Source organism: Varanus komodoensis, unplaced genomic scaffold (assembly GCF_004798865.1).
Source record: "Varanus komodoensis strain SLA01 unplaced genomic scaffold, ASM479886v1 scaffold60, whole genome shotgun sequence".
NCBI classification, from domain to species: Eukaryota; Metazoa; Chordata; class Lepidosauria; order Squamata; family Varanidae; genus Varanus; species Varanus komodoensis.
Genome location: NW_025336223.1, coordinates 1,791,497 through 1,799,868, shown reverse-complemented (window position 1 = coordinate 1,799,868; position 8,372 = coordinate 1,791,497).

Genomic DNA, 8,372 nt, shown 5'->3' with positions numbered 1-8,372 from the left:
AAAGTGAAATCAGAGGATAAAAATCTAAGATGTATATAGACTTTTCCTATTCAGTTGTTATTTTGTGGGGGCGTGCATGTACTCAATAGGATCATCTCAAATTAAGTTTTATAGTTATACACACAAGAATACTTCTAGCCTGGAGCTAGTGGTAGCAGATGAAGCACTGTCAAGAGCAAAGCATTTGTTGCTCTGTCAGATAGCAGGTTTACTCAGTTTCTTCTTCCTTCCACTCTCCTCCTTTCCCCAGTTCTGGTTTGATGAAAGGGAAGGAAGGAATTAATAGTAAAGACAAGCCACTCTTGTTGTTGTTGTTGTTGTTGTTGTTGTTGTTAGTGCAGCAATGCGCAGCCTCAGCAGGGCCTCCAGCGCCTGCTGTCAACTGGCAGTGGAGAGAAGGGTAACATCCTGATTGAATAGGGAGGAGAATCTAGAGCTGAGCCAGGACCCAGCTCTGCTGGGCACTTCACAAACCCAGGACCAACATGCCTCACTGCACAGCTTTCTATGCAGTGGGGCCTGTTGTGTTGTGTGCATTCTGAGGGCAAGTGGAAGGGGTGTGCTCAGGGGCCATTTCTCACCCCCTCATCCATGTTAAGCAGAGTGGGACTGGGAAGCCAGAACTCAGTTGGCCTCAGATAAAGGTGTTTGCTTCAAAAGTGAAGATACTGCACTGCGATTTTAAAGTGCTTTACAAAGCTCAGTATGTTTTTCACCACTGAAAAGCAGCATGCTTGCTTCTCCCTCAGCTTCTGATGGCAAGGACGGCCTAGCTGATCCTGATCCCTACCACCTTTCACAGCAAAATGGTGAATCTCCCTCTCATCCACAACTCACGTCAAACAAAATGTAGGTCATCACTGCATGTGTGTGTGTGTGTTTGGGCATGCTTGAGGCTCCTGCCCAGGAAAGTACGTGTTCACTTTCTCCAGTCAGGTCCCACTTATTTCCTGAAGAGGCTATCAATTTTTATTTCTGAACAAACAGTTGATCTGCAGAGTCTAAGTGAAGGACATGGGCTTTACTAAAGAAGAGATGTACTGGTTGAGAAGAGCTTGGCCTCCCCATTCAAGCCCCGCACAGTTTACACTTCTGACCTGCACTCACAGGTTCTTCCTGCTTTTTCCTACCTGTCCCTTGAACGGGCCTATGGCTCAACTGTCTGCAAACAGGCAGCCATTGCACAGGACGAGTGCCCCCCCCCCCACCACCACAACTGCTCCTTGATGTTGCTGTGATACCTGCTTCACTTGTGCTGAAGCAGCTGAAGGCCTCTTTCAACAGTGGAAGAAACAAAGGGAAACTGCTCCTTGTCCATTCAAGACAGCCCTAAAATTGAGACCCGTGGACTCAGAAGTCCCTTCCTTTATGAGATTTAAAGTAAATGTCAAACGCCAGCACTAAGTCACAGAGGTTTTGAGGTAAAAACGAAGCCAAATGAAGAGGATGCTCTCAAACCAAACAGCACCTACCACTGAGAAAACAGGTAAATATTCCGTTCTTTTCCTTCTCTCTTCCTTTGAATTTATTTGATCCTATAAAGTGCATAAGCTAAAATGTGGTTGAAAGAAGTGGAACTTTCCATCCCAAGTATCTAATGCCTTTTTTGGAGCACAAGATCTATTATGTAGTTTTCCAAAAGATGGAGATTTTACCAAAAATCAAAGCCCAGCCAATACCAGTCAAACTGCTGGTACCTACTGGTCAATATTTAAGCTTCCATAAAGAAAGCTTTCTTATGCTTTCTATCTCAAACTAAGCATACACCATCCTCAAACCCACCTCTCCCAAACAGTAAAGTTTCATTTTAGTCCATTCATCCATTTTCTCCATATTAACTGTGCAACTGCCTGGAATCCTCAACTAAATTTCTGGGGGAAAAAACGAAGTGCTAAACTATCCTGAATGCTAAAATACCAGGCAAACAAATATGGGGAAGGCAGTCCAATGCAAAGCACGTCTTGTCCTTAACACCAGCCTTAGAAATGCAGCAGAATTTCAGATAGTTGTCTTAACCCACAGGTAGGTTCTTACAGCAGGGCTGAGGAGGCAGCATTTCTTATACCCCTGCCATGGTGTTTGTTAGTGGTGGCCCCTGGGCACTCTGGGCACCGCACCGCTGGCACAGTCCCCCCGCCCCAGCATGCAGAAACTCCTGGCAGAGCTGCAGCACAACAGGCACATGTGTGAACTCCCACACAGGTGCAGAAACATTGGAAAGCAAAGGCTTTGGAGTCTGTCTGGTGCCCGGTGGCAGGCAGTGCCAGCAGCCTCGTCAAGAGGGGAAGACTTGGGAGAAAAATGGGCTCTGCCAGGCGGTGAGCCTGAGCTGGCTGGTAGAGAAGATCCGGGTCATCTTGAGTGAGGCCCTTAGCGGCCAGTCTTCATCAAGGTTACAGCTCCACCTGCACCACTGGCATGTTGCTGTCCAGTCTTTGAAGGGGTTTGTGCATGTGTGAATGCTCTGGTGCATATGTGATAGAGGATGCCCATGTGTGCAGAGGGTTCCTGCTCCCTTTCCAATGACTCTGCTCCTCTTCATCAACATCACTGCCTGCAATGGGATGCCCATTCTTTCCCCAAGCAGTCCAGTCCTCCATAATTTGTACCAGATACGTGTGGGCCTGCTTTGGTGGGTGCTTGGTGAGGGATATGCAAAGCTATGGATTTGGGGATGGGTTCAGAACTTGTTTCTGTGTTCCAAAGTTGGCTTATCTGTGAAGCTGTAAGCATAGCATACATTTTAATTATTATCATTAGCATTATTAGTCCTGTTGGGATTCTCCCCCCGCCGCCCGCAGAGTCTTAGAGTCAGTCAATTCTCTGTGGAATGGGAGTTATTGCTGGAAAAGGAGACTGTGACTCTGAAGAAGTACTTTTGTGTGCTTGTGTGCTTTCCTCCCACCTTGCATGTTTTGAGTCTTGGTTTTCTTTTCCTCCCCCTCCCCACCCACCCACCCCATGCTGTCTGCAGGGGATTCAAAGACTGCTCTGCCTTTTGTGACCCCTTGGCCCAACTGCTGCTGACCTGCCCTCCACCCCACCTGTCAACCTGGCTCCCAGCTTATCTTGTGTTTAGTGCATTATTGGCAGAAACACTTTTTTTAATTGCATACCCAAATAAGCAAGCAGATATCAGGAGTGAATTACAGTTGAGCAATTTGGCTGATTTTTATACACAATCGTATTGAAGTAATCTACCTGGAATGTTACCAAAACACGGATGGGCATGGCAAGATTCCATTAGTAGTAATGGTGCTGTAAAATTAATCTACTTACCTGGGTTGCAGCTAGCAAGAGCCCTTTACTGGTTTAGAAAACTATTCCTCTTTTCATGCATGCTCTTATGGATTGTGCAAAGGGCACTGTGCTAGTACTGCAGCAGCGCATGCAAAAGCACTGTGGTGAATAAAGAGTTAATATTGTTGGGCAAGGAAGAATGATTTTCGGTCTCAATTGTGCTTATGTTCCTCAATGGGAAGCTGGAGTGTACCCCCAAAACAACGTCCCCTCAATTCAGTTCCCATGGTCCCAAGCTGCTCAGGAGGAAAGGAATCGGTTTCCACTTGGTATCAACAGAGGACAGCGTTGGCTTTGATCCAATTATTCATGCCTGTTTTAATATTTTAATTATTTAAAGAGACAGGATGTTATGCACCAGCTGCCACTGGCCACCCATCTGCAGGGACCCAAGTGGAGGTCCTTCCTATGCCCTGCTCCTCTGGGCACCAGGAACTGACTCTGCAATCACTTAGAGGTGAACACAGATCCTTGCCTCCCCCCACCCCCCCCAGCATGCCACAATGTGCAGGTGGCCAGTTTGGGAATTAACATTTTTGCACTGTCCATGGGGGTGGGGGAACTATTCCCAAATATTCTTTAGTTTGGGAACACTTTTGTCTCAGTGGAGGGACAGCTTCTTCATTGGCTTCCTCTCCCACAGTTTTTGTAACTATTCTTGCTGCTGTTTGACTCTTCTCGCTGCAGTGTCCATCGTGCTCCTTGCTCTGGTCACCACCAAAGGGCTTCCCTATTCTGTGCAGTGCCCCAGAATGGCAGACAACACAACCAGCCTTGCTTGTTTTACCACCATGGGTCTGCCATGTGGTCCAAAGCTTGTCCTGGTATTTCAGTTGGTTTCTTTCGAAACCGCAGAACAACAGCGGCCTGTTCTATGGTTGCTTGGTACCACAACGGCCAGTTGTGTCATCCAAGCCCAGAAAACACAAGTTGGGGTGGTGTGGGAGCCAGGCTGTGGGTGGCAGCAGGGAAGGGCACACCACCGCATCCAGGGCCCAAGCTCAAGCTGAGTCTAGAGGTGACTGGACCAGAGGCTAGGCCAAGTCAGCAGGTCCAGGGCAAAGGCAGGGAGGAGAGTGGTCCGATTTTGCATGTGTGCAAACACACACACACATTGAGAGAGAGAGAGAGAGGGAGGGAGGGAGGGAGGGAGGGCGCGCGCGCGAGAGAGCGAGCACAGTGCCAGGGTGAGAGACATTGCTGCAAGGGTTGTATGTAGCAGGCTGGAGAGAGGCAGGGTCTGCTCAGACAAAAGAGAGGAAGAACAGAAAAGAGCACAGGTTGGAACAAACTGGAGCAAGGCATAGCCATGCAGGGCCGAAGCACAAGGCATCACCAGGACAACATGCATTGCTGTGGTAAGGAGCGGTAGTGCAGGGAAGCCTTATATGCTGCTCTTTGGGGTCTCCAGCTGCCTAATTGCTCCACAGGTGCTTCCTCCAAGTCTCCACAGAGCTGTTCCTGGTTCTGCAAGCACTTGCAGGATCACTCAGGCCCTGATCCTGACAGGTGGTACTGAGGCCACTGCCGGAAAGCCTCTTGGACAGAGGGGCCAAGTGCCGCAGCCCTCGCTGAGCAGCTAGCCAGGAAGTACAATGGCAGCTGTGGTTTGCTGCGGCTAAAGATCTTTTTCAGGGCAGGAGGGGATGAGCAGCAGGTCAGCCCTGGGAAAGGGCAACACTGATTCTCCCACGCATGGCGGAGAGGTGCCAGTGCCTACCCAAGAGTGGGAATGGGAGCTGTGTCACTCAGCTGAGCTCCTCGCTGGAAGGGGTTTCCCTTCGGTGCACACAGAGGGGAACAGCAGGGAGCTCACCTGAGTGGTGCTGCCACCAATGCAGCCCTGCTGCCCAGTTGATTCCTACCTCTCCTGCTCGCACATACGAGTGGCTTCCCTCTGGCATGTGCAGGGGGTGGGAGAATCGGCTGAGTGGTGCAGATCCCCAGCAAAGCAAAACTGCCCAGCTGATGCTCGCCTCTCCGGTGGGCGTGCATGCCTGCGGGCACAGCGGGCTTCCCTCAGAAACACACAGAGTGAGAATCAGCTGAGCGGCATTGCTCCTTTCTGCGGCACCACCCAGTGGATCCCTCCCACCCCGGCTTTTGCCTGAGTGTGGATTTCTGGAGCAGCAGGTAAGGGAGCCTAACCAGCTCCCTCATCCTCTGTGCTGCTCGTCAGGCCATGGGCCAGGGAGGAGTGGTGGCGGGGCCAGGGAGAGCCAGGTTGTAGTCCCCTCCAGGCCACGATGCTGCCTGGGTGGCTTTGGCCCTGTCACTCACTCTCAGCCTAACCCACCTCGGGGATGTTGTTGTGAGGATAAAAATGAACCCTGCTTGGGTTCCTCAGAAGAGGAAAAGGGCAGGGTATAAATGAAAGGTGGTGGTGAGCCCTATTTGCACAACGGAGACTGCCTGATAGCCACGGTGAGCTGAACTTGGCTCAGGACCGTGGCTGTCAGAGAGAGGCGCCTCCTCCTTCCCTACAGTGCCAAGAGTTTGGAATGCGGGCGGCAGAATACAGGGCATTCCGAACAGGGCTGCTGGGAGGTTTCTCAAGGCTGAGCATTACAGGATCGGAGCAGAAAGTAAAGAGTACTGTATCCAGTAGGATGAATTCAGTAGGAGGCATAAATCATTAATCTAAATGAGATCTTTTTCCTGCTTTAGCAACTAAGGTTTGCTCATCCTCGGTTGCTATGAAGGATTTCCAACCATCAATGTAGATGTAGACAATATGCAATAAAATTACCAGCTACCTCCCAAGTGTAACGTCTGTTTTCACAACACTTAGCAGAACGTAAGAGAAGAAATGAAGTATGGGAAGAATAGTAGAGTAAAAGATGGTTAAATATTCTGATTCTTCCTGGTGGGCCTGGGATAAAAGCAACTTGGAGAGAAATTCCACCACATAGTAAAATACAAGGGAGAGAAACTGGTCATATCTAATCCAAGTTGACACAAAATCAAGACTTTTCCTGGCAGTACCTGCAGTGAAAGATAAGTATTCAGACACTGTCACTTTCTGCAAACATCTCTTGGTGCACAGATTATTTTCTAAAAATCCATCAGCACTACGTGATTGTCATTCCATTGTGAATACAGGACTACTTACTTTAAAATCTGCTGAACAGGGAGGGTGAGTTACTCGGTGTTTAGACTGCATAATGCTATCAGGTAATACTAGTATACATTTTTCTAAACCACCCTAAATGTTTTGAAAGTGAAGAGTTTCTCAGGCATTTTTGAAAGAACAAATGCATCCCACAGGGGAATGGGATAAGGGAACAAGGGGAGTCCACCATAAGCCTGAGAGTCTCAGAACAAAGACGACTGGCGCACATAACGATCTGAGCAATTTCCCTGCCACCTGCCAGTCATGAAGTGCTCTCAACTATCCAACTTGGTAGTGTGTTGCGGTCCGGTAAAGCTCAAATCGGCAAGCAGCCGTGGCAGCCATACTTGTTGGAGACCTGTGCCCAAGCCATGGAAAGCAGACAGTAGTGAGTAATGGTCAGAACCGTGTCAGCGGTACTGAGCAAGTGGCTGAGACTGAATGCTGCTACCCATGACCAGCCAGCTCCTTTGCCTCAGCCTCTCTCTTACATTACTGGTACCACAAACACTTCCAAGCACATCTTCCAACCTTGGGATGATGGGAGGTGTAGTCCAACACCCCTGGAAGGCACTGCAAACAGTGCAGTCCAACCCATCCAGAGGACAGCAGGGCTGGGAAAGGCCACTCTGCCATCGGCGTGGTCACTGCAGTCGGGGGGTCGGCAGTGATCACGGAGCCGCGGTAGTTTCCTGTGTTGTGTTGCTGCTGCTCCTTGTGGCCAGCCGCTCATCCTGCAAGGCGCTGCCCTGTGAGGGCCATGAAGGCTTGCCCAGCAGTAGCTGTCTGTGGGACTAAAGCAGCCGTTGCACATGCTGTTGCACGGAAAGCTGCTTTGCCTGACCATGCAGAATGGATTGTCCTGCAGGAAATAAGGAGAAGTCCTGCTGAAAAAGCATCACGGTGGGTTCAGGATACACCCTCTCTCACCCTTTAGCATGCACGGAGAGCTTCAATAGATATATGGATCTATCTACTTAATAGATAAGTAATAGATATTTACTTGTATTTCCAGAAGTCTTTAGGCTTGACAAAGACCCTCACCAAAGACTCCTGAAGAATCTTGGCAGTCACAGAATAAGAGGAGAGTCTTTTATGAAGCAGTTCCTGGTTAAAGAACAGAAAGTAGGAATAAATAATCAACTCTTGCAATATATGGATAAAACAGCAGAGTCCCACAAGGATATGACTGATGGTTTTCAACTTGTTCATAAATCATCCGGGATAAGGAGTGACTATGTTGAGGCCTAGGTTTGCCAACAACACAAAGTTATTTAGGGCAATTACAACAATCCCAACTTCACGTATACACTGATGTGAGCTAGTAGGGACAGACCAAGAAAGATATTTTTGCGTCTTAGAATATGGGATCCATTTTATTTTGCACAATTCTGACCTCATCTGGATGACTTCTCCAATCAAGAAAGGTATCTTGGTGTTGTGAAGGACAGCTCATTGAAAATTCCAACCTAGTGAAAAAGGCAGACTTCACATTGGGCAAATTCAAAATAATGAATTGAAAATAAAACTTTCAATATCATTCTGCCTTTGATGGGGCTGGTTGTTGTTCTCATATAACACTGGTCCTCTACCAGCTACATTGGCTTCCGATTGAAGTCCGGGCCCAATTCAAGATGCTGGTACTAACCTATAAAGCCCTAAATGGCTTGGGACCAAGGTACCTGAAGGAACATCTCCTTCCCTACCTGCCCTCACGCCCCTTAAGATCGGCAGGAGAGGCCTTGCTCTGGGAACCCTTCCTGAAGGAGGTAAAGAAGGTGTCTATCTGGAGGAGGGCCTTCTCTGTGGTGGCGCCCAGATTGTGGAATGCGCTCCCCAGAGAGGTTCACCTGGTGCCAACTTTATACTCTTTTTGGGACCAGGTAAAGACCTTTTTATTTAACCATCATTTTAAGAATTAAGGATTTTAGACGTTTTAAGATTTAAGATTACAGTGGCA